The sequence below is a fragment of the Haemorhous mexicanus genome, chromosome 5 (genome assembly GCF_027477595.1).
Source record: "Haemorhous mexicanus isolate bHaeMex1 chromosome 5, bHaeMex1.pri, whole genome shotgun sequence".
Classification (NCBI taxonomy): Eukaryota; Metazoa; Chordata; class Aves; order Passeriformes; family Fringillidae; genus Haemorhous; species Haemorhous mexicanus.
In genome coordinates, this window is record NC_082345.1 from 17,661,130 (window position 1) to 17,688,459 (window position 27,330).

At 39.8% G+C, this 27,330-nt stretch overlaps 1 protein-coding gene across 1 annotated transcript in view; it reads right to left on the reverse strand.

The window, feature by feature from the left end:
* The window catches only part of SHISAL1 (shisa like 1), a 69,462-nt gene extending 42,569 nt beyond the window's left edge, over positions 1-26,893 (reverse strand). The window contains exon 1 of the mRNA XM_059846160.1: positions 26,682-26,893. The gene's annotated coding sequence lies outside the window, so the exon portion shown is untranslated. The remainder of the gene's footprint in view (positions 1-26,681) is intronic.
* Between the last annotated feature and the right edge of the window lie 437 nt (positions 26,894-27,330).

The window sequence follows — 27,330 nt, forward strand, 5'->3', positions numbered from 1 at the left end:
AATGAATCAGGACTACATGAGAAACAATGCTGGTGCATTGTGGCAGCATTAAGAAGATGAGTAACAGGACCAGAGCATGACAGTTGTTGAGAAAGCTGTTTAAAATTAGATGGAAAAGAAAAGGCTGTGATCCAAACCTAACTCCTAGTCTGGCTCTGTTCACTTCTCACATTAAAGAGGGACTAAAAATGCATCCAGTATGTGCTCATGAATGCCTTTGCAATGAAGTTACATGCTTATTACAAAGGAAGCAATATAAGTGGCATGACAGAAAACCTGATTAAGAAAACGTTGTTTCACACTGCAGCAACCTCAACAAAATGTTTATGAAAAACAGATACTGTTTCAATTGACAGTTGCCTTACTTGAAACAACCTATGAAAAGGAGCTGCTGGTAGAAAACCTTCTGGATTGTGATGCAGCACTAACATTACTCAGCGCCTTCTCCCTTAAAACATCTCACTACACATATGCTGGAAGTTAACCATGAGTCTATACCCAGCTGCAGATAAAGCCTTTGCAGTCAGAGCTTTAGTACGGCTAAAGGTGAGCATATGTATGTTACACTACCTAGGCTACAAAATTCTTCCCCCTTATTTTATGAATTTTATAATTGAAATTATAGACTGCTGTGTTTTACACACCCTTCCATGTTTGTTATTTCCCACAGCTGTTCTCCAAACAGTTATGAAGAGACAACATTCAAGAATCCTAAAAAATAAAGCTCTGAAGTACAGCCTGAAGGCCAGCTTGTTATTGAACTTCAGGCTGTTATTAACAGGATGGAGCCAAGAAACCTGCACGTGCCACAAGTATCACCCATCAAAGCCATCCATTCCTCTCCTTTTACCTCTCTTTTTCCCCTTTTCACCAACACATTTAGTTGGTCATTGGGAACTGTCCCACAGCCACGTCATAAACATCTAAGTTGGAATAGGGTTTTAGCAGTTCCCACAGTAAGCACAATGCACAGTAGAGTCTGATAAAGAAGTCAAAGGGTCCCTTTATTACAAGAGAATTAATTTTAGAGAGTCCATGGTGCATTCAGACCTTTCAATCACAAAATTTAACTGATGAGAAAGTTCCACAAGAGAGAACAAACTCTTTATTCACAGCCAAATTCTAAACTGTCTCCATAGCACATGTAAAGATATTAAAGACAATACCATAATGTAGCTGTAGTGCAAATAAGTGATTCATTACATACTTGCATTGGTATAATAAATATTTAATTTCCTAGATTTATTTTTTTATAAAGGTCAGAAAATCTTAGTCAGTTGTCTGTTCTACAACTGCTATTACCCTGTATACATTAGACCTCATTTTGGGGAAAAATACCTAAACTACTTTGTGGAGACAGACAGCTTTGTAAAAATAACAGCTGCAGTTGTGATGATTTACTGATAACTAACTTCAGCTACAAGTTAGTGGCAACTTTCTCACTTGTTTAGCAAGATTCATTCTGCACCCAAGAGCTACAACCTTCCCTAATGCTCTGAAGCCACTGAGACTAAAATATTTGTATTTTCTCATTTGCATGTACTTTATCAGCCTGAGCGTAGGCAGCTGATAAAAGTTTGCGGTAGTCATCCAGAACCCTTATTTTTGGTGAAATAACTCAGCTCAGATGTACACCTGGACTATTGAGTCAGCTGAGGGGATTTTGGACAACCCAACATCTACAATCTGTGGGAGGTCAACTGAGTGCTTTGCTGATGAATTCATAAATCTGCCAGGGTGAGACAATCAAGCTATGCACGAAACAATCTGAGAAAACCAAATTTTCACTCTGAAATGATGAATGGTCTTGGTCTCCTATGAGGCAGGAATGATAAGGAAGTACACACAGTTTTGTAAAAATATTCTAAGAGAGTTTAAGAAAGGGATAGGATACCTTTTTTTGTGATTACAAATCTCTACAGTTAATCAAGTTTCAGTTTTTAAAGAAACACAAGGCTCTTCTCTAGGAAAACTTCTGCTTGGGCTTTTTGAGTTACTTTCAGTACAGATCGAAAGCAAATGTGCTTTAATTTAAAATATTACCAAGTCTTAAATAAATAATACAATTTCTAATAGTTTATGTGAAGCAGTTTGTCCAAGTAATTCTAAGGATGTTACTAAGAAATGAGTTTTGATAGTAAGATTAGAGGTTTTATAACAGCCAGGTTTTATAAAACTCCCAGATCTAATTCCTCATTCTGCTTTAGAGTATAGCTCTAAAACTTGTGAATATGTGTACCTGTAAAAAGGGCAGTAAACCTGGCTAGTGTATTTTTAACGTCCATTTGAGAAAAAAGTCATATAGCAGCAGTTTATGTAGTGAAAAACGTGAGTACATTTTTGATTTCCTCAATATGCTGTCAGCTGTATATACACAGAAAGCAAAAACTACCTGTAGTCTCTCTGGGAACATTTTCTGACACGTTTTCTTTTCAAAATGGCCTCTTCTGAAAAATAAACCTTCCAGTGCAAAGTCTGGGACATCTAAATTTTATTTTATTCTCACATTCTTCAACATCAACTATCAACATCTGTATTTAATCAGATGGGTTTCTAACCTTCTGTCACTCTGGGTCCGTAGACATTTTCAAATGTTATTTTGTTCAAAAGTGAAAAAATAGGAGCAGCAAGTTAAACAAAAATTGAAGTCAACTCAGAAAAGCATTAATTTGATCATATTAAATACAAAGGAAACCAAAATTCTCATAAATGCTTTTTCCTCTTTCCATTCACTTCAGAAAGGATGTTTCCTTTTACGAATACAAATTATTACTCCATTCCTTTATAATCTAACTAAATATTTCAAAATTCTCAAACACCACCTTTTTTCCCCTCATGAGGATCATTTAATCATGCCAACACAAAGTGTAGCTTATCTGACACAGATGGATCTGCACTACAAGTATGTTGACAGCATTATTCCAACTTTCCTAAGGATAACACCTCAATGTGCAAAAGGCAGGTCCTCATTTTTAAAACCTGATACTAGTCCCTTAAGAAGAAAATAACTCTGAATTCCTGCAAACATTTTGGTCAAAGCTTCCTCACCCTCTTGTTAAAGAAAATTATAAAAAACACCCACTGGAGTAAACTGAGAAATCAGAGAATCAAGATGAAAGGGACCCACAAGCCTCAGCAAGTTCAAAAGAATTTGCCTCTTCTCTTAAAACATCTGCAAATGTTTCACATACTGAAAAGTTTCTCAGTAACATCACAAATGAAGGTTGTTCCTAAAGCAGACTCCAGCTAAGGAAAAAGGAAACTGTGTGGGAGCCTTAACCAAGGACTTTAGGAAAGAAAAAAAAAATGCACAATAGAAGGTGGGAGTAACTTCCTTTTCACCTGCTCTTTTGCCTCATTCTGACTGAACAACCAGCCTCACGCTGCTGGAGAAATTGCTATTTTTCACTGCTGCACACATAAATACCTTAAAAAGCTGGTTTTAAGGGCAGTATATGGCTGTACTAATGCAACCATCCTAGCTCATAGCTATTCTAATTAAAACCCCTGAATTTTCAACACCTAGAACACTGGATTGTTAAAAAAAGCTTAATTTTGAAAGTAACAAGGCAGAGAAACCAAGGAAAATGCTATGTCCTCTCCTCTTAAGCAGAAATACCTGTGGGACAAAAGAAAGGACAATTTTTAGTAGTCAGAACAGCAGGTGTGGAGGTTGCCAAGCAGAAGCAGATAAAGCATGCAGAGCAATAGAAAAGTGGCTTTCAACAATTTATCCTTTTCTTCTTTTTTTAAGCGTGCAATTTTTGGGACTGAAAAATCAGGTAAAACAAAGCTGTGCTGGTGGTGGTGGCATCACACAGCCCCAAGCTTTGTTTCACACCCTCTGTTTTACAAGATGTAAAAACTGCTTATTTTATGCCTAGCTTAGGGTGTCTGCAGATTTTATGCTGTGCACAGAGGTGGGTGCAAGAGGAGGTCGATCCGAAGGCTTGTACAGAATTCCACAGAAATTCTGATTCTTGGCCTCCCATGGATCAAGCCTCAAACACCCCTCTCCTCACTGAGCCCAGTGCAGCTGAGCAAAATGGAATGTACCAGAAGCATCAGCTGCAGACTGAAGCCACAGTTGTTTAATATTTATCTCAGCAGGCAGGTTTACATCCCCCTCATAGAGCATAATTTAGGGTGTTTCAGCTACTACAATCAACACCACATTTTGGCTCCAAAGAGCCCCATCCCTAAAACTGGCCTCCATCTGAAACATTTCCCATTAATAGGTGTACAACTACAGCAACAGAAAACAGTTTTCCAGAACTTTCTGAAATGGTTCTTCTGAAAGTGAAAAGTGACAGGCATTTCCCACTTTCCTCAGAGACCAAGAGAACCTCCCAAATCCAAATATTTGGTAAGTAAGGATAAAAGCACAGCATTCAACCCAGCAAAGCTATTTGCCACCAAGCAATACTGCAGTCATGCAGTCTGTTCCTTCTCACAGATATTTTGGAGTCCAAACAAATGGGAAAAAAAAAAAAAAAGGACAAATTGAGGGGTGGCACTATTTCTAGTTTACAGAAAGGATGCTGCTGCTCAGAGCAGTCACAGTCATAAAGGAGGAATACAACACATTTGAGGACTGTACATCAAGTTTGTAGACCTAATGCTTTAAACAGGAAACATTGATTTAAAAAGCTATGTAGAAAACAATCAGGGTAGGAAAAAAGAACTTCACCTATGAGAATACAAAGTCACTTGATGTTTAAAAGGTTTTCAGGAAGTTTATGTACAGAAGAGAGCATGGTTTAGGAATTCTGCTGCACCCAATTTAGTAATAGTCATCTCTCAAGTCATGTGCAGTGATGGCTTCAGGACTGGTAAAACTGAGATGTGGAGGTCACAGGTTGATTACAACTTTCTGATAGGAACAAGATGCTAGCCACTGCATCTTTGAGATGCACTTACAGAGTCTCTAAACCAAAGAATTGAAAATTTAATTAAGCCTCTGTTTAATTAAATACACACCTCAACTTAATGAAAGATTGTGATGAAAGGATACAGGGATACCAACATCACTTTAATCCATCCTTGCTGATAACAAGCTTAGATGTCTTTGAAGGATCACACCTAATCTCCACATTCAGATAGTGAAAAACAGCTCAAAATTAGGTAAAGATGCAAAATAAGAATGTAGAGTTTTAAATAACAAGAAGTGTTTTAAAAATCAGATGCTTTGTTTCTGGAAATTTTAGCTGAACAACTGCTTTTCATCTGCAATAATACTACATTACATGCATTACCTCATGAAAGTTGACATGAAAAAGCCCTTACTCACACAGGGAACAGTTTCTCACATCCTCCTAATGACCCATTCTTTAGGGTATTTTAGCAACATGAAATTAGTTGCATTTGGTAAGCAGCAATTTTATAACCATATAACACAGACAGTTTTAGCTATTTCCCATAAATGGGGAACACAGAAAGCTGATCATAAAACATATTAAAAAAACCCCAAAAGAGCAACAACAGCAACAACAACAACAACAAAAGCTGGAATTACAGCCTCCAAAGCAGGGAGGACCCAACATGCTTGCAAATTTTATGAGCAGAATGTTATTTTAATGCTGGTATCTCAAGGCATTTTCAAGGTCTGTTCTCAAAATTTTATGCCTATGGTAACAATACTTCTAGTCTAATAAAAATCTCATCCTTTTGGCAGCTGCCATAGATGCTCATTCTGCAATCACTTTCTTTTTACCAACCATAAGGCCTTTGATGCCCACTTTGTAATATACTTATCAGTATGGATGGAGTCACATAGCCCAGACAATCAATTTTGTGTCTTGGCACAGTAAACTGTATCAAAAATATATTGAATGGTGGAATCCTTAGATCTTCAATACAACTGAACTGAATCTAATGGAGTCTGTGAAGAGCAGAGAGACTTTTTATATTTATAATTAACCCATTTCAGTTACAGGTAACAAACCAGAAATCCCCACATAAAGAGACCTGATATGGAGAAAGGATTGAGATTTGCCTTCCTTATTTTACTTGGAATGACAACTCACAGAGACATCTCTGGACAGCTCTGGGGAAAAGACAGCTGTTATTTTAAGAAGTAAATTATAGAAATATTTAATTTCTAGCTCATATAAATGAGACAGAAATGAATGAAAGCATAATTGGAAACAGAGTTGTCCAAGTAAGGGAATGGTAGCCAGATAACCTGATTCTATTCCTTCTCATCTTCTACTTTTTTCAGCTGCTTAAATCATTATTTATTCCCTCCAGCAAAACCGCTGAATAGAAATGATCAGATCTGAAAATGCCTTTCTGTTCTTGAATTTTTTTCTGAATTATTATTTTACTAAAAATCAAAGTCAGCAGTCCATTCCTCGGCTTCCTTGGTAATCAAGAGTCTTCCACATTTCTAAACATATTGTTCTGGTTTGTGGCATTTCAGCAAAGGTCAGATGTCACTCTCTTTTTTCCTTTTCCTATTTTTTTTCCTCTTCAAACAAATCCTTATATTGGGTAAACCATTTATCCAAGAATCTTCATGTTCTAATATCTGGGCTTCAACATCAGTTAAAAGGGTAGGCACAGTCTACAGCATGGTTTGTAAAATTTCCATCATGTGATCACCATCTAGGATTACTGTCCTTTTTCAGGAACCATAACACTGGCAAAAGAGGCTTTTCCAAGGGCTCCTGAGGAGTCAGTGCCTCAGCTGCAGGAGCTACTGTAGATCCTAAGTGTAACCTCAAGTCAAACAAACTTCTGGATACATACTAAGTTTGTCTTAGACATAAATTTCTTCTATATTCCCCTAAAGAGGCTAAAAATGTTATGAAGCAAAAATTGAGTCCTGAAAAATCTTCATGTAATTATCATAGCAATAAATTATTTCATTGCTTATATAAATGTCTGCTTTTCTCCAGAGCTTTTATCAGCATGGACATCTTTTACTTCAATGACTTCTATTGATCAGCTGAAAATAAATAGTAACTGCTACTGGACCAGACTAACATTGTCTTATTCTTACTTTACAAAAGGGCTGATTTGCCCTCACTATATCACTACTTTTGCATCCCACTTCCCAAAAGTTTCATTTCTCAGTATCCTCCCTCTTTGGGACAAATTTTATGTCATTTGTCCTGTGAGAAATATGGGAGAAACTCAATAGTCTTTGATAAGGAAAGCAAGCTTGGATTATAATCCCTATTTCAAATAAGCACATAAAAAATGAAATACTGAAACACTGATTAATTTGAAGTAGTAAGGAAATATTTTACATTAGACTGATATTTACAGATAGTTAAAAAATAGTATTTTCTTTGAGAGGGACATCACACTAGGTCAGAAACCTCATCAACTGGAAACACCATCCAGTGGGTAATGAATTCAATTAAAAGAAGGTCTTGTTCTTAACCTGATATATTTCTAGCTAAGAAATCTCACACAATGCTCCTCTGATACCTTCTTTTTCCCCCCAGCTGCTGTCTTTACCTCAATTTTGTACTGAAAATACCAAACCAAGGGGCAAAACCGCAATTTCATCATTTTCATAAAATCTAAGCATAGCAGCTTCTGAAGGCCATTTTGAACAATGAATTTCCAAATCAAGTAATGCAATTAATCATCTGCCTTGTATGACAAGGTAATTAACAGTAATTGGGAAGGCCATTCTAAATTACAGAAATATCTCTCAGTCTAGGAAGAAAACTCACCTTGAAGCACAGCACTGATTAAAAAAAAAAATCAAGGAAATTCACACTTAAGGAAACACTTCTCAGTTAATCAGGCCTGCAACTTTGTGGGCACCAAATTTCACATCACCCCTGCCAGCAAGGCTCATAACCAAGCTTGCCATCTGCACTGTCTGCCTTCCAAACTCCCTCCTTGTCAAAAAGAGGCTCTTCAAAGGAAGAGAGATGTAAAATATGCTCAGAGAGGAGAGCTAGATTCATGTGGAGAAGTGGTAACCTTCCTCAGGGAAGTCAAGAGGTGGCAACCAGAGCTGAAACATCACATTGTGCTAAGAATCCCTGCTACATATTAAAGAGTGAGCCCAGTTGTTTCTCTACCATGAAAACACCTGGAATCTTCAAACAAATGAAGCAAGTCATGAAGAAATCTAGAAGGCATTGTTTCTTAAAGCAAGCAGAAAGGAAAACTGTCGAAATACGACACGAAATGAATGACATGCACACGCTGAGATGTCCAAGACAGAAAAGGGCATGTTTAGTTCCAGACCTCAATATTTATAGAATTCCAAAAGTGACCATTAATTGGAGGATGAAATTGTCACCTCTCCAACCACACTGATCAAACCAACAGTCCATCCATTTTCTCCTCCTCCAGAAAAGAATGCAAAATAATCATTATATACATGAAAAGTGCATGAGAAATTCCATTACAACAATGTAAACATCAGAAGGTTTAGAAGAACTTTAGAAGAACAGGGCAACAGAAAACTGGCTAGGAATGAAGAAAAATAATACAATTAAAGGTGACTTGGTTGGAGCTGCTGAGCAGGGCTGGCACAGCATCCAACATTCCCACAGCAGTGGGATGGGGGTGGGCAAGGTCCCACCAGGGGACACAGCCAGGCCAGTGACCAAAAATGACCAAAGAGATACTCCAGACCATGTGACATTGATTCAAACAAAACCTAAGAAAATGAGGATGAAGGGGGAGCATTGATTATTTACCATGTTTGCCTTCCAGAGCTACACTGGAGCCCTGCTTCCCTTGGATTTTGCTTGCTGATGATAAGTAGAGAATAAAATCTTTGGACTTTTGCCTTTGCTTGTGCAAATCCAGTCTTGGCTTTTGGTTTAATAAACTGCTTTATCTCAACCTCCTTGTTTTCCATCATATTTTCTCCAATGTGTCCAGCTGAGGAGTGATAGAGCAGCTTGGTGAGCATCCACCATATAGACATTGGGTTTGTGTGGCAAAGTTCTGGTAGTGGAGGGAGGGCTACAGGGGTGGCTTCTGTGAGAAGCTCCCACAAGCCTCCTCCATGTCCAGCAGAGCCAATGCTAGCCCAGGCTCCAGGACAGACCAGCCACTGGTCAAGGTCAAGCCTAGCAGAGAAGGTGGTGACAACTAGGGAATAATGGATTTAAGCCTCAGTGGCTCTCTGCAAACACCAGCACCATCAGGAACACTTCAGTGGAAACTTCCATTTTGGTCTCACATAAAGCATCTAGATTATCCAGCTTTTCTCCAGTCAGGAGAGCAATAGCATTGTATTTCAATTTGCTTTTGTATCTGAAGCATGAAAAGCATTCTGGAGAGGTTTGCTGTGCCCAAAGGGGAAGAAATAATCACAAACATTAAGTATTTATATTGCACCATATATACTAATGTCACCTATTTTCACCACTAAAAGCCAGACTAAAGCTCTTTTTGCTTTTAATAAAATTTGTTATTGAAAATAAAAACTCTTTGTACATTCTGTATAATTCCTATTGCTCTACCATGAAAACATATGGCTCAGATTCCTCATTCATATGAAGATAAATATGTTTATTCTCCCACTGACTCAGTGCTATGAGAAACTTAATTCACTCAAAAGTTACCCATAACATAACTAAAAAAAAAAGAGTATTTAAATCCTTCAGAGCCTTCTTACTGGGAAACGGTAATCCAAAAATTAAAGAGAGCAGCTTTTCATAAAGAGAGCAGTTTTACAACAAAAGATAACTACTGAGGCAAATATAAGTATCTTCTTCACTGTTACAAGTATGATTCAATATGAATATATGCATACAGGTAATTTCCATATATTTAAGCCCAGTCTGCAGACAGCACCCAACAGCCTGGAGTGGTACTTTATTTTTCAGCCATGCACTGGCTAAAAATTCTGTCCAGCTTCTCAGCACTCCAAAAGCAACCAACAATTTGGGTCTAAAGCGTGCTAATCAGTGTAACAGATTTTTTTAATAATCATCAGACATGCCACTGCAGGCACACCCTCCTCCCCTGGAAAAGCACAGCTCTGGCACAGGACTGCAATCCCTGAGTATCAATGCAATCCCCTCTGTTCTTTGCAGAGTAAGAGCCAGAATGCAAAAAAAAAAAAAAAAAAAAAAAAAAAAAAAAAAAAAAATCAAAGATCCTCCTCTCTTCATGAACTTGGGCCTCTTTGATGTCTCACTCTTCTAAGGTGAAGCTTTTTAAAGATAAAAATTACTCTGTCGATAATTTCAAACAGTATGACTTGTGCTTAAACACAAGTTTTACTTCTGGAAAACAAGTGATGTGAAAGTGATTTCCTTCGTTACTTGAAAAATTTCTGTAGTGTTTCCAGATAATGTATTTTCAGGCAGTCATCTTAAGCAAAAAGAAATGTTCTTGGATATTCCTTTTTCTTGGAAATATTTCTGAAGGGTTTTAAAAACAGACAGGTAAATTTCAGAGTGCCTTAATAAAAAGACTCCCTGTACAGCAGCTTGACTTTCACCCTTTGGATTTTGCAAAGTTATCACTGTTCTTTTGGTCAAACCAGAAGGATTCTGTATTGGACAAAGGTAGAATAGTTCATGGGAGCAACACTTGGGAACAGAAACTGATTCCAAAGATTTTGAAACATTCCTGGGTTTAACTGAATTACAGAAAACTTGCCTCTGAAAGTTTCTTCCTCCACTGTACTTCCCACTAAAATAAAATGGCATTTTAAACTTTTCTGCTTTACCTGTCCTCAGTTGTTTCGGAAAGAGTGATTGAAAAGGATGCGATACATGCGATATATGTGACACAATACATAGGATTTGATACCTGTGACATGTATCACATGACACATATAACATCATATCATATGACATGTGATCTGTGACATCTTATGCCAATATGATTACAAAAATCATATTATATAATCATTCATGGCAAATACAATAGGTGATACATATACAATATATGTGATAAAGATGAAACATTATTATTAATGGCATATATATTATATATATGATACATGGCATACACATGAGATATAACAGGTTTGGGGTTGCTTTTTTGAGAAATCCTCATAAAACCAAATTAAACTCACCTGTTTTCTGGATTATTTGTGCATTTGAAGAAGGGGCAGGTTTAGGAAAAAGAGATGAGTCACAACCTTGTGCAGTCCTGAACAACCAGGAAAGCAATAGTTTTCATTACCACAATACCCACTTCACGTTCAGGAAAACTTTAAATATCGTATAAATTCTCCACTTAATAGCTGGATTTTCTGCAATCTGCCTGGATTAAGCTACATTGTCTGAAGACATTAAATATAAAAAATCTCATTTTCAAACCTACTACAATATGTTTTAAAAGCTAATCCAAAAGCCCTTTTACTGCCTTTCAGTAAAAATCCCTTATTAACTATGCTGAATCACGGCACACTATATAAATGGAAGCAAGACTCTAATAAAAGATGGGATATTAATAAAAATGAGGAGTGGGAAGATGGATCAACAACTGAGAAAGCCTCTTAGCAACGATAAGGGTGCAGAAATGAAAAGGATGATGCGCACAGGAAGCAAATTTATGCAAAACACAGGCTAGAGTACAAATTAACAAGTATCTGCCTTTAAGTAATAAAAGAGCATTTCTTTCACATGTTTAGGAAAGCACACTTGGTTGAAAAACCTTAGCACTTACTACTGGTAACTGGACTACCAGGTATGGGGCAGGTATTTTTGTACACTGTCACAGTTAAAAAGAGTCTTCTGCCCTAAATGCTCTTTGAAGTTAAAACCAGTTGTGCAGAATGAAAATTCAAAGCCTGTTACAATTATATGAAGATTCAATGTAGCTAAGGAAGAATGTGACTGAAAACAGGAGGAAGGGTGGTATTTTTTATTTCCATAGTAATCATCATATAATACTTTATAATTGAGAAAAGTTTTACATTGCATTACAAATGCCTTGAGCACTTGGAACAGTGTCAGTTTTGCTATCCAGAGTCTCAGACCCAAACAACTGATGTCTCCTTTGATTTAGCCCACATCTGTTCAATTGGTACCACACAATGGGCACCCTTGTGTGATTTTTACCAAAATATCCCCTCTCCCCAGTCTCTCATCTCCAGAGAATCCAAAGGTTAAACGACCGTGACCAATCAACTGCAACAAGTTACAGATTTTAAGAAACTTAAAATTAAGAAACAAACTATGTATTTAATGAATTACCAGCTAAACAATGCTGCACATACATCTGAAGGGCCTTATTTGAAATGTCAGTCTTGCTATCTTTAGGCAGGAGTGAATACACAAGGCACAAGTATTCTGGCACTAGATCTCTGCTGTCTCATTTTCTTTCCTTCTCCAAGATCAACTTCATCAAAAGGGTGGGCTGACTATTTATCCAATAATTGACACTAATACGAGAGGGGTGGTGGGGACAAGACTTCTGGATAAGCTCACATTATCTAAATGAGGAGCTGCCTACTGGCCCTTGCTGATGGATTGATCACACGTGGTCACTCTTGTTCCCCATCTTTAGGCACAGCCCTGTGAAGGGCCCAGCTCTGGGGGACAGACTGCTGTGCACCATGCTTCACTTCCAAAATCAAGCACAGAATGGTATTCTAGGAAGAGAAACAAAGCTAACCAAACCACACCAAAATGGCACCAGGACAAGGAATCTGCCTGCTGTCCACTAAAGGCCTCTTGTAGAAAAGCAGTGAGTTAAGGGTCCCTAAGCAGAACTCCCCAGGCAGATATTCCTGGGACACCGCTCACCTATCTTTAGAAACTTTCTACAGCACACAGCTCTGTATTTATACTGAGTTCAGTGGAGAGGGGCTTTCCACACGCAAATCAATATGAACATCTCATTTGGAAGACAAAGAAGGTGCTTCTGACTCCAGTGGGTGAAGAGAACTCCATTGTGCATGAATACACCAAGTCCTAAGAGTCACATCTTATCTACCAGCACTGGGCACCAGCTAAGGGTGAGACAGCTTTAGAAAACCTTAATTCTGGCAGCAGTTGATTGTCTTTTAGTCAAATGTGACATAGAGGGCCAACTACGGGTTGGCCTCATCATTAGAAATAAAAAAGGCATACTGCACTGACAAGAGACCAGGGAAACACAGGAAGGTGCAGCCTTGAACTTTCTTGAGGAAATGAGGATGTGCCAAGTGAAGAAAACCCAGCTATACACAGTGGACAGCAACTATGCAAACTGCAAAGAACCCAGACTGTTCCAAGCAAAAGATATCTGATGCTGAAAGTTCCCTGTGGACCTCTGGCAAACTGAGAGCATAATAACTTCCTGCCATATGAAGGACAGATGCAGGGACTACAAGAGGATTACTGCACTTAATAAGAGCATGTAAGAACCAGAGCTTGCATAACACATCACTGAGAACCATGTCAGTAGGAGAATTAATTCAAAAGCATTCTGCTCCAGAGTTACGTACAAGGTTTTAGGAGAAGATAGGCAAGACTATCAGCCTGAAATTAAACAGGCTGCTTATTACATTTGTGTTTGGCATACCCAAGTGAGCATAGTTAGCCAAATAATGACCTTCAAACTTAAAGAAAAAGCACTTCACATAAAGAAGTTAAATTAAGGTTCAAGAGCTCTTTGCTTTTGCCATGGCAGAATACAGAATAAAATGCTTCAGTAAAAGAGCTAAGAAAGGTGCAGCACATAATGGAGGAGGAATTACCCATCACTGAGATTAACTGGCTGCTCATTAGCCAGGCCATTCCTGCATATATCAAATTGCTACCCCAGAGTCCAAGGACAATATTAACATGGTAGCAGAACATATCTCAAAAATCCAAGCACTCAGCAGTCGTTGCCTTAAGACACAGAGCAGAGGTTTTCCTCTCATACAGCTGTTGAATAACCTGTACAAGCAGAGCATGTATGCCCGTACAGCACAAAAGGAGGTAGAACTTAGATACTGACTGAAATGAACCAATCAAATATATAAAAAGAGAATGAGGGGAAAAAACCTGGAGAGATAAATGACTCCATGTGTTCCCTGTATCTTAAGACAGCACAAGGTTATGTATAAAGCTGTTGGAAACTCAGAATACCTTTATGGTACCCATTAAAGAAATTTATTCTGTAGATTACTTTCCCAGCAAAGAAGGCAAATAAAGGAAAAGCATTGGTATTTTGGTGATATAAAATGTTAATGCTAGTAAAGTTTAAGTCTTAACCTAAAAGAAATAGCATGACTAGACATGAGTCTGAACAGCTCTAGAAGGAACTAGAATTCACAGAGTAAAGCAAAGAAATAAGGTAAATTCCCCCCCCAAAAAGGAGCATTAATACCACATTTGCAAATGGAGGAACCTCAGACTGTTCAGGTGACCACAAATATGCTACAACAAAGGGCTATTAAGAAAACAACTCAATTTCCTTCAATATCCGATCTGAGTTGCTGTTGTCTGTTGTTTATAATGTTCAGTGATTGCTCTGTCTCCTCCAGACAAGCTCTCATGAGGACGATTATCTAGATAGCAATCTTCATAAGTACTTTGGCTAAACGAACTCTGTGACTCCACAACAAACCAAATTCTTTTGCAACACAACTAACTGCAACTTGCTTTTACAAAGAGCTGCTGATTACCTGTCCTCTAGCCAAGGTAAAGACACCAGGAGGGAAAATCCCTCAACATCTGGTTGCTCATTGAAAACAAGGCTAGTTTCCACATACATAAAACTTATACTTCATAGGGGAAGGAAGATTTGACATCCTCAGAGGTTTTTCTTCTTGTTTGGTGAGGAGACACATCTTAAGAATCCTTTACATGAGGAACTGCATCCCTGAGAACACATAATTTTAAAGCAGTCTGAATAAACACTGGGAATCTGATCATGTTGCAAGTCCCTTCTCTTGCCACCAAAGAACCCAATTCCTATTGCTGACAAAAACACTGAACAGGGAGCAAAAACCAAGAGCCATTTCTGTCACAGAAACCTTAAATCTGTAGAAGAAACACAGTACAACGCCATAGTGGAAAAGAGCTTTAGTGCTGTCACCTGAGAAAAGCCAAACGTCTACAGAACCCTGATGATCAGAGTGCATGCAGGTATCAATATCTGCTCTCTGTGGATCACGTCCCACTGCTGTCATACAGCCATCAAGATGCTGCTTCTAAGTTAACGGACTTCCAGTTAAAATCAACCTCTATCTCTTTTTTATGTGATTCCAGGTCTCTTTTCCTCTCCCACTGCTGCCCTTGATGCTGAAAACTAGTAAAGTAGGACTTCCCCATTCCCACTGTTACTCTGTCCAGCTTTGCCCATTCAGTCCTTCAAAGACTCTGTGCCAGAAGGCAAAGAACTGCACAGGCTTAAAAGAATTTCTTGACCAAATTTATTTCAGAGAATGTAGGAGATCCAATTCCTCAAAACTGCGACAAATCCCAAGACACCCTTTCCCTTTCACTGAACTGACTCCCTCCTCAAAGCATCCCCAGCTTGGAGAACACTTCCTTGTCTTCACCCAGAAATCATTCTAGCAGGATCCATCACTCACTGATAAACTGGGGGGATAAAACGGTAAATGAAATTTATGCTGGTAAATGCAAAGTAATACAAGGACGAAATCCTCTTCTCTTAGCACTGGGTGGGCATCTTAGAGAGACAGGAAAGCTATAATGAAATTATGCACATCAGTCCTATGCAGATAGTGATTTAGTACTCAGTAGCAGACAGAATTTCAGAAGCTGATGAGAAAAAAAAAGGGGGGGAAAGAAAATCTCATTATATCATAGTTTGATTTTTCTACATCTCTAGTGCTGGAAAGGGATGAGGAATGACAAGGATAGTAAGAGCTGTAAAATGTTTTCTGCACGCAAAGCATTTGAACAGACTAGGAAGATTCAGCTGGGAAGGAATTTGATAAAAGTCTACAAAAATTTACAAGAAGCATTGACAAACTGAATAGAGAGCAATCCTGCATCACTTCTCATAATACAAGAATTATCAGACAGCACTTTGAAAAACAACAAAAGGAGGTTTTCCCACACTGCATGCAGTTTAATTGTTCTCTTTATGACAAAAGCTTGCTTATCTTTCAAGAACAATTCGGCAAATTCTATGGATAAAAACTCCCACCAACAGCTATTAAACGCCAAACTGACTCTGCTGCCAGACAGAATGTACCTGTGAGGCAGCCCGACAGAAACTGAGAGGGTATATCTGGAGAAATACAATTTCCCTATACTTAGATAATAAAATACCTAGTCCAAGCAATAGTAACAAGCTATAAAGATGCCTAACCTGATCCAAATATCCACTTTTACACCCTTCTTCTGTGTCATGTGCCCAACCCAAGAGTCACACCAGTCATTAAATAGTTTCTAGGAAAGCACCTATTCCCTTTTGCTGTCACAATGAAACAGGAATGAGATCTCATTTTTCTCTCTAAAGAACCTAATATTGTACAGATATTTATGCCTTACTGCATCCTGCAGATCACTTGTGTTTTGATAGCTTTACTTTCTGTTGTAGTGTACATTATATGGTGCAAAACAATGAAGGGTTTGTGTTCTGGTGACCTTCAGCTTTGACCAAAAGCTGCCACATCACACCACTAAAAAAACAGACCATGCAGAAGAATTAATTTTTTAAGTTTTAAGTGGCACTTTACCACTTTTCTCTTAAAGCAATATGTTCTCTAGACATTACTTCATCCTTCTGATGGGCCAGAACTGCTCCTAAATACTCATATCATTACATTTGCAGAGATCATTCACTCTTGTGACAGAACAAACTTCAGGTTTAGGTGCTGGTTTATGTATGTTAAGACCTTCCTGTTTAGGCTTCTTGGAAATGCTGGTTCCCATTCACAGTGGAAGGAAGGCAGAGGAACTGCCATCGCAATTAATTCCCATTGTGTTCGTTGTCATTTGAAAAAAAAAAAGCAAAAATTCAGGCTCTTAACTTTTGAATTCTTGCTATGAATACTCACTGGGTCACTGTGTTTGTTTTTGCTGTATCATTACATTTGTCAGCAGTAGCAAGCAGTAGAACACACAGCTCACTTTACTGGGTCTGCTTTGCTACACATAGCTAGAAAACTCAATTTGGTTACATCCTTCTTCCTGCTCCCCCAAATGAATAAAACCATCACTCTGATGGATTGCACTCAGCTTGGATACAGAAACAACATGTGAGATAATTCCACCTTACAACCCAAGAGGTATTTGTCACAAAATACTCTTTGCGCTTACTGAAAGAGGATTAAAAAAATTGTGATTCTATCATAAACAGAGCCATTATGGGCTTAAGAACTGAAAATCCCAAATTCCTTGGAGACCATGTCTTAGCTTTGTTTTCAAGAAAAGGACATGAGTGATCTACTCCCTTCAACAAAGCTTTGGGGGGTTTTTTAGTGGTTTCCTAAACTCTTCAAACTCTAAATTTCTCATTTAATCATGGAAAATGCTCTTGTGTAATAGCATAGGATTTCTGAGGGCTTGCAATGATGATGGCTCTGGAAACAAACTGATCATATCTGTGCTCAGTATCTCAATTCACAGGGAAAAACACGTTCTTGTGGAGGGCCCCTCTGTGCCAGATACAAATTCTTCATGAGGGCCATGTAACTGACAGGCGTTTTTTGTTGTTTTGGCAGCTGAATTGGAAGAAAATTAGAAAAGAAATTAATGTTTAAATGTGCTAAACATTTGTTTGGTTTTGATGCTTGAAACTAAAACACAGGAACAGTTACTTCATACCAGGCAGAAAAGAAAAGGAAAGGAAAAAGCAAAGGAAACAGGAAAATGATTTTCCAAGTTCTGAAAAGTACTACATGAAACAAAACCATTTCTACTGGCCCCAGCACCACTTCCTGTGGAAGACACGAGGAGGAAGAAGACCCCAACAAATACTTTTGAGATAGAAGCCTGGCTCATTTTGGAAGTTTGTTGGCAGCTGCTGGGCAGCCAGCCCATGGCAGCAGTAAACTACAAAACACAGTCAATCGCAACTTTCGTAACTAAAGCAAATTACAAGATTTCCATTTGCCTGCTTAAGTCCATCTGAAAAAGGATACAGGGCTGACAATGCAGAACAGGTAAGGCAGAGCAAATTCAGAAACTAAGGAGAAAATTTAGCTTTGATGGTGAGTGATCACAGTACAATTTCATTTACATGATTTATTTTACACAAGGTTTTTAATTGCTGAAATATGCAGGAGGTACTAAAAACAATGCTTGCCTTCTGTGACTAATTATCAAAAAAGACATAAACACATCTTGCTTAAGAAAAGTGTTGACTTCCTTAAGAATATTGCTCCTCTTTTATATTTCCTTGAAAAGCAACTGGTACCAAGAGCTGTGACTTGGGCTTTCTATGACACAGGCACAGTACAGGGTGCTCCTGAAAACCTTGGTGGGAGCTCTGGCTTGAGGCTTTAAGGTTGCTCTATAATAACCATTGATTTAAGACTACTGGATTAAATTTCAGTGATCAAAGGAGAAAAATAATGCCTTAAATGTTTCAAACTGTGAAGTCTTGTGAACATGTTTAACTCTGTATTTCATTTCCACCACTGCAGTAAGTTTGGAGCAATGTTATTTATATTCAACATAAAGGAATAAATTGCATTATTAATAGTTCTCAGTCACTTGAACTCATGTTCATGCTACTGAAAATTTCCCACTGTAGTCCAAACTCAGAAGGTTTAGGGAGAAGCTAGGTGTAGCTAAGGAACAGTAATCAAGTTTAAAAACTGAATCAAAATTTTCTATAACCATTAAACTGCTTGCAGCTCTCATCACAGAGAGCAGACCAATAGAGAAGCACAAAATGAACACATGTAATGCAAATTAATTTTAAGGAGAGCTATGTGCACATCTACATTCATATTAACTTCTCTCTTGTCCAATAGATTCTAGAAAAGAAAAAAAAAAAAAAAGCAGCGAACTTCAGATTCTGGCCTCAGGGCTTAAATGAGTAATGATGGCTAGAACTTTCCCTGCTATTAACATGTCACTATGAGAAAGAAGAGACTGTCTAACAAAGACTGAATTAATGGACTGCATGACACAGAAGCGTGGAAATCTAATCACAGAAATAGGGAGTGGATGGGGCTGGCAGAGACCTCTGGAGATCATTCAGCCCAACCCCCCTGCTCAAGGATCACCTGGAGCAAGTTCCACAGGACTGCATCCAGGTGGGTTTGGAATCTCTCCAGAAAGGGAGACTGCACAGCCTCTCTGTGAAGCTAGTTCCAGCGCTCTGTCACCCTCACACACCCATAAGCTCTTGTCTTTTTCTTCACCCAGTCCCTGGCAGAGCTCAGCACATTCCAGTCACTCTCTCCCATAAACAGCAGCTCCACCACCTTGCCTTGCTGCCCTGGCTTTCCTAGAAGGAATGTAGTCATCCATGACTCTATTCCCGCCACATCTCTGTGGCTGCAATAAGATCATGGCCCCAATGATAAAGAGCAGAAAGGCAAAAGAAGTACCCCTGCTGCCAATTCCCTTCCTTATAAATTTCTTGTTGTTACATTTAGCTTACTGCCCAGGAGTGCATCCCAATTCCAGCAGAAGGGACTCAGCAAGGGACTACTTTCAAAATAGCAGCCCTCAGGCGCATGGGGCTTGACCCTGCTCCCATTCAAATAAACAAGAATTTGGCCATGGACTTGCAAAAGCAGGATACTGGTCTTGAAAACAGTTACTTCCTATTAAAAAAATGTTAGAGCCCTGTTCAGTAACTCTTCACTTGTGTCCTTCTACTCTAAAATAAAGGTGAATTGTTGTAAGACAAGCTCATAATTTATCAATATAGTTCTGCGTATGAAGCTCCTAAAAAGCAATTATCACCAGCAATAACAATATGAGCTGGTTTCCAATGTAATATTTGTTTCTGAGGTAAACAAACCCTCTGGAATTTCAAGGAGCTGCCTTTGACCCACTCTAGCTGGGAGGTGAACAGTGAAAAGAAGGAAGGGAAATGGGAAGAAGAGTGACAGGGCCTGATCTCTGCAGCAGAGGTGAGCACAGTGATTTGCGCACCTTGCTGATCTTCCAGCAGAAGAAACTTGTCAAAAACCACCGGTTAGAAGCAGAACAGCACCAAGGCCATGGGACCCTTTCCATTCACCACCTGCCCTGAAGGGGCTGTGGGACAGGACGTGGCTCAGTGCCACTGCCCTGGCTGATGTCCCTGCACTACAGCAATCCCTCTGCCAGCCCCTTACATGATTTCCCACAAGAATTCACAGACTTGCCCAAACAGGGATGAGAGGGGCTGCAGCACAAAGTAATAATTAACAAATCCCCAACGTGTGTCTATGGAATCTCCTTGCAGAGCTGGCTCCAGTGATTGATAACTTCCTGGCTGGAGACCAGGTTTCTAAATCCTTGCCAATAGTATTTCTAAAAATGAATTTCCAGCAATATCTTAATCAACAAAATGTTGCCACATCACAATACTTCACAGCAGGATCACAATGAATTACTCTTAAAACTCCACACAATTAAAAAGGGTAATGAGCATTAAACTGAACTTGCCTCTGAGAAATGGTTTCAGTACTCAGAGCAGCCATTCACTGATTTCTGCCATGACTTCTGCATTCCTGCCCAAGAAGCCAGATACTGAAACAGTGTTTTATTCAGGTCAGGGCTCTTTTACATCTAAGGGGAATTTAACTGACAATGTGAATGTTAAAAGAATTAATGTCTTGTTTTCATGACAAAATAGAAATGAAACCTATCCTGTGAAGATGTTGTTCAGTTTCCATTTATTTCCATTCACACACACTTGACAACTCTCTGCTTTGGGGTAAAAAGTTCATCATGACTATGAAATTTTGGGCTGCAGCTTTCAAGTAAATCATTTGAGCAGTCTTGTGTTCAAGCTCTGCATTTTGGGATATTTGTACCTTTAGAAATAGAAATGTTTTGTATCTTAAGGATAGGAAGCTTGGTCTATTATCTTGGCAGCTTTCTGTCCAGTGATATGCAATGGTCATACTGAAACAAGACATGAACAAAGAACCCTAACTTAACTCTGGAGTTTAATGTATATTGAACACTTTCATTTGCCATTCAAGATAAAGTGTCTGAAGTGGATGCAATTTCCTTGGAAAAGTTAATCTCTCTAGACTTCTGTCTATATTTTCAAATGTTAAAATAGTAATTACCTGAAAAGTGACATAAAGGAAGGTACATATGCTGCACGCTTTATAAAAGAAAAGCTTTTTAAAAATTTAATAAGTATTCTAACTATGGGGCAGTAAGTAAAGAAGAATTTAACAAATGTCAATGCTGTTAAGGCACCATGGGGAAAAATGCATTTCCCCAAATGTTCACCACAAAAACAAACAAGTCCAAGATTGGAGATAACCAGAGAAAATTATACTCTGACTACCACAAGCTGAAAATTGTGTGAAAAAGCAGCCCTGAGGCTCTTATAAATGGGAATGCAACACAAATGGCAAAAGCACTAATGTATTTCTTCCCACCACTTCCTTGCACCCAGACATCTTTATTTGGACAGAATGGTGCCTTTCTAGTGACAAAATTAATGGAATACATGGATTTGGGAAAGAAAGGAATCACAGATATCTATGAGTTACATTTGTAAACCCTTGCCTCCAGCAGCCTTAAGTGATTCATTTGGAGCCCTCTTAAAGAAAAGGCCTGTAACTGGAAAGAATTCATTGTTGTGAAACAGCAATACAGGAATGTCAGTAAAATGAGGGCTGGACCATCTCCACCTTTAAAAAAAAACCATCCAAATAAAGAAGAATTAAAAAAAGTTTTAGTTAGGAACCAGTCTAGCTAGAGTACAACAACTCAGAGCAGCAGAATTGCACTCCAAAGTTTTTCTTAGTAACTTCCAAGAGTCTCCCACATCAGCGTGGGAGAGAGAGGGCATTTTGCTTCTTCGGGTAAATTGAAATCCCACTGCCTTTCCTGCTTGACATAGCAAATCCTTTGTGCAACACATTAAACCTCACTGCTCACTCATTATATCACCTAAGGGGCTCAGATGACATCCATTAGAATAAATAAGATTTTATCAGTAACCTGCTGAAGCCTCAGTTGTTTCCCTGGGCAGAGTGAGAGTGGATAATCCTTGACAGTGCTGCCAGGAATGCCCTGAGATTTGCTGCTTGCAGTGCTTGGTCTGCAGACCTGTTCCTGCTAAGAACTCTGAAGTGAAGCTCAGAACAATGCTTCACGTTCTGTGTTATGTGAGCCTGGTTCTTTATTAGGAAGTTTCTTTCTAGCTACTGAAGTATGTTTAGGAATACATCTTGTTCCTATGGAAATCAGTGAGAATTCTGCCCTTGCCTCCAAATAGAGCAGGAACATACTCCCTGTTTGCAGCATCGGACATCTTGGCATAAAGTGAGAAAATTAGGAGGACCTGCTAAGCTTCACTGGTGGGGAAAGGTCAGCCTACAAATCAAGGGACTCCCACAGGAGAAGCAGGAGGGCTGCAGCACATGCAGAGGGGAGGCCTCTCCCTGCCTTATCCCCAGAGAAAATCCCAATTTCACTCCCTGGCTCCTTCCCCCTGCCAGCCCGTCCTGGTAACTGAAGAGAAAAGGCAGAGCAGCAGTAGCATCTCATGGCTGAGGTGCTGCTGAACCCATCACTCTGAGCAATACAGGTATGAGAGGAACTTGAATTTTGATATAATTTGAGCTGATATCTCTATTTTACAAGTAGAAAATACACCAAGATCCAAAACTTCCAAAATGACTTGAGAGTTTGAGCATGTGAAAATCAGGCATCTCAGAGGTGGGGGAGAGGCATCCTTCTAGAATGCATTTTTTAAAACACAGATTTCCTTGGGGTGTTTCAAACTTGGGCCTTAAAAGCCTAAGTAGTTTTGGAATTATTATACATGGTTCATTAAAAATATGGTGAGTATGTGAAAGGCCAGAAAGGAGCTTTTTTACATCTTCATGTTTAAAAAGGTTCATTTTTTAAAATAATAAAATGACAGACACAGGAAAGTTTTACGTTACCACTACTATGTAAAAATACAGTCTTTGTTTCATCTTAAGTTTGGCCATTAAATTCTGATGAAAAGCAGAAGTTAAGTCTACCATATATAAGAGATATCAAGAGATATTTAAAAGTCAGGTTTTCATGTGCAAACCTTTCATACTAAACAATCCTGCCTCAATCTAAAAGACTGGTTTATCAGAAGTATTGATTATTAGAGTTATTCTGAAATGAAGACCAAACTAAAAACCCTATAGCTAAATCAAGTACACCACCATTTGAAGTATAAACACTTTACAGTAGCTTATGAAGAATATAACTGAGCTCCTGACTGGAATTACAGAAACATCTCTCATACCTTCCTAACACCACTAGTCGCTCCTGTCAAATGAGGCTGTGCATTTTATAAGCTCAAAAAGTATACCTGGAAATTCACCTGCCCAACCCTCTCCTAAAAACAAAAAAAAAAAAAAAAAAAAAAAAAAAACCAAAAAACAAACACACACACACAAAAAAAATTCACTTTGGATATTTAGTGCTGGTTTCTGCCTTTCACAAGCCCCTTGCTGCCAGTATACCTGTTTTAAATTCATAATGGCCTTATTTTTCCATCCAACCTGACAGCAAACAGGAAAAGCAGTGATGAGCCATTCTTTTTTTCAAGTCTTTGAAGTACAGATCTGTGAACTTTTTCTCTGAAATCTGTTTCCTTCAAATATATTCAGCAAAATGAATGTTAAGGAACTAGCACTGGAAGTAATTTCTCACAACAACTTCACACTGATCTGTAACAATCTCACTGGTGTGCAGATACCAGTGATCAAGGCCTGAGACAGGAAAAATGTTGACTACCATTTGTTATTGTGCTGCACTAACATTTTGCTTCTTCCCCAGAGATCTCTCTGGGCACAATATATGCACAGAGCACAACTCTACACTCCAAATAAGCAACCCTGAATGATAATGATTGATGGGGGTAGGGAAAAGTTATAATAGAGGGGTAAAGTGACTTGGCCAGAGTAGATCCAAGGAAGGAGCTCAAACCCATCTTCTAAATAATGGTCCACTACTTATTCATCCCAGGTGTGGAACTTCCAACACCACGAAACAAAGAATATTTAGTCTATTTCCACATGACAGCAAAGTCTGGTTGAGCAATGTGCAGTATCTTGAATATGAACATCATAAGAAGCCTTTTTGTTTATAAAACCCAGTGTACATTATATCCAAGTTACTTTGGTATAATGTTGAGTAAAACACAATGCAAATCAATATCATTTTCCATATTTATAGACTTAGCCTTCATATCTATGTACTTTTTTCCCCACTCCCTGAAACAGTATGTCTTTATCGGTGACAGCTTTACATACTCAGATGCCTTCTAATAACCTTAAGTGATTATTGTTCTGAAAATATCTATAAAAGTAATAAGGGCTAGTTACAAATTATCTTTCTTGCTGCCTGTTATCAGTCTTAAAAAATAAAACTAAGATTTTTTTTTCCCCTCCTCATGGCACTCAGGGTCTGAAAAATGAACTGGAATATCTGCTGCTCTTACTACCACCAATAATGAAAGGCTGAGCTTCAGAGATGTAAAGCACCGAGTAAAATCTAGATAACTTTCCCTCTACTTGTATTGACTGTGCAGCACTAAGTAGTAAAAATGTAATTATTCAGCATGGAAATTTAAGTCAATGACATCCAAAGGAGACAAGATGACAACTAAGATTTTTGTTCTTTTCTTTCTTTCTATTCATGGGGTTGTCATTAAGTTACTTCACTGGTAATTAGGGGCTGGTGACGGCCCTCCACTCACAAGAAATACTTTCAGAGAGGTATCTCACTACTGAGTTGCTAAAAAACAGAATACAAAAATCAAGGGGTATTTCAGTAAAAATACTTTTAGGGTATTTCACTAAAAGCTTGAAACTTTTTTCAAAAAGTGATTTGCCTACTCTAATGCATTTGGAATATGGCAGATGTTTTAGCATTTTGCTGGACAGAGCTGAGGATAGACTCTTTCTCACAATATGAAAGAGACAGTTATTTTATAACAGTTTATTCAGGGAGGAGTGTTTCAAGACAGGAGAAAGAGTGTATGCTTCATATAGAAGTTCCCCTACTATTATAACTTCCTACTCCTGTAAACTGAAACAGTCACAACTGAATGTCTCTTGGTCAGTATTTCAGAACTGAGTATTCTAAAACATTCCTTACACACTCCCAATGCTTCTCAACATAACACTATATATTAAACTGTTTCCTGCAAAACTATGAAAATGTGCAGGAGAGTTTCAAGTGTTTAATCTAACATATAGTTAAAAGTGTGTGTTTGCTCATTCTCTCTAAAAAAAAGCTTTTAAGTCCCTTCTAAGGTTGCAATGCTAAGGCAAGTGATCAAGACTGTCATTCAGTTTCACAGCATTTTCTTTCCTTACTCTCGCATCTTCTCACTGGAGGTGTACTCTTTGTAACAGTGGATTCATTCTGAAATTCCTACAAACTTCAGAATGCTAAAGAGCCTTGTTTTTACCTGATTCTGAAGACGTTAACCCAGGAAAGCATCTTAAAATGGCGTTAGAACCACTGTTTTAAGCTGGATGGTAACAGTTCACATCTTTTGAAGACCAGGGGGACTGTGATATGTTAAATAAAGACTGGAGTTAAAAAGGAGGATTTTTACCTCTACCATTAGGGAAAAGGAACTTATAATAACATATGTTCACTCCTTGTAACAGAGGACAATACACTCATATACTCAGTTTTAACACTACTCCATCTTAGATAAAGTGTTTTTCTGGAATAGCTGAGAGCACCGGTGCAAGTGAATGACATTTCCTTTTGCCGAGCAGAGTGGGGCAGGAAGAAGTTAAAGAGACCTGTCAAGGTCACACCACAGCACGATGACAAAGTTACAGAGGAAGTCACTGTACCACCACTGATTCCCAGCTCAGCTGTAGCAGAGACTGCAACACGAAGCTCCTCAAAGGGTTCTGTGCTGCCAAATGACACACAAGCAGAAAGATAAGTAAAAGCAATAGATTTTAGCACTACTATGTCTCAGGAGTACTTTGAACATGAGACAAGTCAGACCACGGCTTAGTTTGAGCTTTACAGATAAACGAGGTAATGCAGCAGAACAAATACTCAGAAACCTTGTATGACTCTCATACTTGCTCAATCACATCCGCGTATCGTTAATTAAGTCTGGGGAAATCGTGGAGCCTTAGAGGAAAAGCGAAGAGGGGCCACAGGATCGCGCAGGGTTTGTTTGCTGGTTTTTTGTCCCCGGTGACAAAACACGGTACTAGTACGTATATGAAAAGAGAGAAAATCGGGCAAATAGATAACCCCGAAGGCTCCGAGGGGTCCCGTTGTCATGGAAACAAGTCGCCGCTAATGAGCTTTCCATGGCATGAGTGATTAATGCCCGAGCCCTGTAAAAAAATATTGATGCCGAACGCAGCCAGAAACGCAGGCAGCCGCTGGATCGGGGCAAGCAGCAGCGCAGCGCTCACACGCCGCGGCTCCCTGCGCACAAAGGGGACCACACAAAGTTTCCCGAGCGCTGCTGCCACCGCGCTGCGCGGGGGAGCGACGGCGGCCACCGCGCAGCACAACGCGGGCCGGGCCGGGCCGAGCCGAGCCGGGCCGGGCGCTCTGCCCCGCTCCTGCAGCCGTCACGGTGCCCGCCAGTCTCCGGCAGCTCACGGAGCAGCGCAGCCCGCGACGGCCACCCGCCCAGCCCCGCACAGACAGACACACAGACGCGCCACCCCTCACCTTGCGCTAAGTCGCTGCCCGCGCACAGCCTCTTTTCCCGATAGTTGCGCGGCGAATCCACGAAGGAGAGCGCGGCTCCGGCGTGTGGCCGGGGACAGCAGCGGTGGCACCTCCGACCTCGGGGAGCAGAGCACGGTGCTTCAGCCGGCGAGCGGGGGGACGAGGCACCGATGAACAGAAGCTGCTGCCACCTCCTTCCCCGGCCCCCCCATCCCCTCCTGTCCCCGCCCGCTTCTCCACCTTCTCTCTTCCTCCCTCCACCCCCTCCCGAACTAGCTGCTCTCGCTCCACCTGGGCTGGCTCTCCAGGTGCCTCCCTGGTCTCACACGCGTCCCCTACCGCAGCTGGAGCTGCAGGGCGGCTGCTCCGCCTCTCGCCGCGCTGGCTCCGCTGTCCCGCAGGGAAACTTGCCCGGCCCCCTGCGCTCCTGTCCTGTACGGAGCGGGCTCCTCGCCTCGGCCGGGGACATCGCAGCGCGGAGCCCTGTCCCGGCTCGGGGACAGACAGAGCCGCCCGGAGCTGACCACTCACTTCAGCAAAGCCCGGCGGTGTCCTCCCGGGATGGGGGTGGATGCGGCGCTGGCAGCATCGCCGATGGAGGTGAAACCTGGCGGGGGCGCCGGGCGCTCCCCCTGCCCTCCCCCTGTCC